The sequence below is a fragment of the Lepus europaeus genome, chromosome 23, assembly GCF_033115175.1.
Source record: "Lepus europaeus isolate LE1 chromosome 23, mLepTim1.pri, whole genome shotgun sequence".
Classification (NCBI taxonomy): Eukaryota; Metazoa; Chordata; class Mammalia; order Lagomorpha; family Leporidae; genus Lepus; species Lepus europaeus.
Window position 1 is genome coordinate 22,041,427 of NC_084849.1, and position 4,088 is coordinate 22,045,514.

The 4,088-nt window shown below is 46.6% G+C and overlaps 1 non-coding gene across 1 annotated transcript; it reads left to right on the forward strand.

The window, feature by feature from the left end:
* The first annotated feature begins 420 nt into the window (after positions 1-420).
* On the forward strand, positions 421-556 carry LOC133752368 (U4 spliceosomal RNA). Its single transcript, XR_009864916.1, has one exon. It is a non-coding gene; the product is annotated as a U4 spliceosomal RNA (small nuclear RNA).
* Positions 557-4,088: the final 3,532 nt, after the last annotated feature.

Sequence of the window (4,088 nt, forward strand, 5' to 3'; positions counted from 1 at the left end):
GCCATCCTTTAATGCTTTCCCAGGCCAGAGCAGAGAGCTGGACTGGAAGAGGAGCAGCCAAGACTCGAACTGGTGCCCATATGGGATGCTGGCATTGCAGGCAGCAGCTTTACCCACTACACCACAGCGCCGGCCCCAACTATGCTAATTCTATATACTTGAGGTCCAGAGATAAAAGTAAATTAGGAAAATAATAAATAAACTTGCTGCAGTGGGCTCTCTATGTTGTATGTAGCAATGTCCTGGAGCTCTTGCCATACCAGCACACATTGTCTCTTGTGTTTTCAAATGTTGCAAGAGATTTCTGTTAACAGAGTATCATAATATAAATTTTATCTTGGAAAACTTCAAACATATACGAAAGAGTGGAAGGTATAATGGAGTTCCATGAAACCAACACCTAGTTTCAATGATCATTCAAGCTTGGCACAGTGGCTGTATCATAGCCAATGAGGCTTATCTGAGGCGCGATTATTGCTAATTGAAAACTTTTCCCAATAATCATTCAACATCTGGCAAATCGGGGCCAGTGTTATGGTGTAATGCGTTAAGCTGCTGTCTACAATGCCAGCATCCCCTATGGGTGCCAGTTCGAGTCCAAGCTACTCCTCTTCCAATCCAGTTCTCTGCCAATTGCCTGGGAAGGCCGCAGAAAGTAGTCCAAATGCTTGGGCCCCTGCCAGCTATGCAGGAGAGTCTGATGGGTTCCAGAGCTCCTGGCCTTTTTGGCCCAGCCCTGGCTATTGCAGCCATTTGGAAAGTGAACCAGACAATGGAGGATCTCTCTCTCTCTCTCTCTCTCTGCAGCGCCCCCCAGCCCTGTAACTCTGCCTTTCAAAATAATAAATCTTAAAAACAAAACAAAACAAAAACTCGGATTTCTTTGACCTACCTGAATCTCAGAGTCTCTTTGGTTTTATGGAGTTACATGTGTATGTTCATGTGTGTGTGTGTGTGTGTGTAGTCTCTATTGCCACTGCAGCTGTTATTGAACTGACAGCTCTATTGTTGTATTTTGTCAGAGGTATTTTAAAAATTTTTTTAAAGATTCATTTATTTGAAAGGCAGAGAGTTACAGTGAGGCAGAGAGAGAGAGAAAGGAGAAAGAGAGAGAGAGAGAGATCTTCCATCTGCTGGTTCACTCCCCAAATGGCTGCAATGGCTGGACCTGCATCTATCCAAAGCCAGGAGCCAGGAGCTTCTTCTGGGTCTTCCACATGGGTGCAGAAGCCCAAGGACTTGAGCCATCCTCTAATGCTTTCCCAGGCCACAGCAGAGAACTGGATCAGAAGAGGAGCAACCAGAACTTGAACTGGCACCCATATGAGATTCTGGTACTGGAGGCAGTGGCTTTACCCACTGCACCACAGTGCCGGCCCCTAAAAAAATTTTTTTTTAACTATTTATTCTCATTTTATTTGAAAGGCAGAGAGAGAGATATAGAAATAGAGATAGAGATAGAGAGAGAGAGATATCTTCTATCTGCTGGTTTACTCCCTCAAAACCAGCAACACTGGGGCCTGGGCCAGTCCAAGGCCCAGAGCCAGGAGCTCAGTGTGGTTCTCTCATGTGGGTGGCAAGGACCCAAATACTTGAGCCATAATCTCTTGCCATCCAGAGTGCCCATTAGCAGGAAGATAGATTGGAAGTGGAGGACCTGGGACTCAAACCAGGCACTGCCATATAGGTGTCCCAAGTGTTCTTTTTTTTGTTTTATGATTTATTTTATTTATTTGAAAGGCCGAGTTATACAGAGAGAGGGAGAGATAGAGGGAAATCTTCCATCCACTGGCTCACTTCCTAGATGACCTCAATGGCCAGGGCTGAGCCAGGTTGAAGCCAGGAGCTTCATCAAGGTCTCCCATACGGATGCAGGGACCCAAACACATGGGCCATCTTCTGTTGCTTTCCCAGGTGCATTGGAAGGGTATGGACTGGAAGTAGAGCAGCTGAGACTTGAACCAGCACCCATTTGGGATGCTGGCATTGTAGGTGGTGGCTTAACCCACTAAACCACAAGCTGGACCCCCAAGTGGTGCGTTCACTAAACTGAATGCCCACCCCTCCTTGGTTTCCATAGATTAAATTTCAAGGAAGATTCTTACTGGCCTTGGTTTGGTCACATACCTGCCTCTGAACCAATCATTGTAGCTAGGAGAATGGAGTATTCTGATTGACTTTTCTGGGTCACTTGTCCACCTATGAGGTTGATCTCTGTGACTGATAGCCTTACAGAGACAGCATTGGCCAGGAAGGGGTGATTACCCCTAGGAGCAGATGCTATTCAATAATTCCAATTTATTACCACCTCCATCCCAGATGATTTTTAAAAGATATTTATTTATTTGAAAGATAGAGTGATGGAGAAAAAGAGAGAGACACAGAGAGAGAGAGAGAGGGAGAGAGAGGTCTTCTATCTGCAGCCTCACTACCCAAATAGTTGCAACAACCAGATCTGGGCCAGGCTGTAGCCTCCATCCTGGTCTCCCATGTGGGTTTCAGGGGCCCAAGTACTTCCGCCATCTTCTGCTGCCTTCCCAGGCATAGTAGTAGGAAGCTGGATTGGAAGTGAAGCAGCCAGGACTCAAATGGGATGCTGGCATTTTATCTGGTGGCTTAACACAATGCTGGCCCCAAGAAACCAAAACTCTCTCTTCTAGGATGGCAGCCTTGCAAGCAGTGGCTTAGTCTGCTGTACCACAACGCTGGCCCCTTCAGGCATTGTGAATGGATTATACGCTTCTACATTCTCACCCAAACTGCTTCATTTCTCCTCTTTTTTTTTTTTTTTTTTTTTTTTTTACAGGCAGAGTGGATAGTGAGAGAGAGAGACAGAGAGAAAGGTCTTCCTTTTTGCTGCTGTTTCACCCTCCAATGGCCGCTGCGGCCGGCGCACCGCGCTGATCCAAAGCCAGGAGCCAGGTGCTTCTCCTGGTCTCCCATGCGGGTGCAGGGCCCAAGCACTTGGGCCATCCTCCACTGCCTTCCTGGGCCACAGCAGAGAGCTGGTCTGGAAGAGGGGCAACCAGGATAGAATCCGGCGCCCCAACTGGGACTAGAACCCGGTGTGCTGGCGCCGCAAGGCGGAGGATTAGCCTGTTGAGCCACGGTGCCGGCCTCGTTTCTCCTCTTAACTAACTTCTGTGCTAAGCCATCCTGTCTGATACAGTCAGACAAAAGTGAGTAATTGGCCTTTATTTCTTTCCGGGGTTTTACCCTAGTCCTTTTTTCTTTATCTTCAGCTACAGGTATGTATAATCAGTGTAAAAGCAACCCGACTTGTCTGTCTTTCAAAGGTCTAATGACCCCTCATCCATCATCGGCCTTTCTTGGCCAAGCAGACATGTGATTACATTTCCACTTCAATTAAATACTGCATCCTGAAGAGAGGTGCATCTTGTGGTGAAGGGTGCTGCCCACGGATACAACTGTCTCCTAAATATAGTACCGTATTTATAGTTCTCAGGTCTTAGCACTTCTTCTTCCTCTACCCTGATAGTCTAGAAGTGATAGTTTTACTACTAGGTACAGTCATGGCTACTCCATCAGCATTCTCTTCCGTGTCTCATGAGCCAAAAATGGCTTTTATAGATATGTTTACCTATCCCAGCTAAGTACAAATCTTTGAAATCTATCGCAGACATTTAAAAAACCAGGAGATACTACAAATAAATTTGTGTTTTCACTTTGAACAAATCAGATGATCTGTGAATCCTGGGCCCAGCTTCCCCATGGTGACAAAGCGTCAGAGTAGCCACTGGACTGACCACACGTCAGCCAGGCAGCTCCCACTTGAAGCCCTGTTTCCATTTATCATCTTATTTCCTGGTTATTTCTGCACGCACCTGGCCCACTGCGCTCTGCCACATTCCCTTCCTGGCCCCTGGAGCACTGTTCGAATCTGTGACTCTTGGTTGTATGGCCATTGCAAATCAGGGACAGGTTGAAGCAAGGTTTAAACCACGGATTGGCCTTCTGCCTCAAGGCTCAAAGAAGATGTAGATTGATGGTGTACTTCAAAGGCGGAAAAGACACTTCTAAAGGTTTCGAAAGAACTGCTGCTACTTGTGTGTGTAAAGCATCTACTG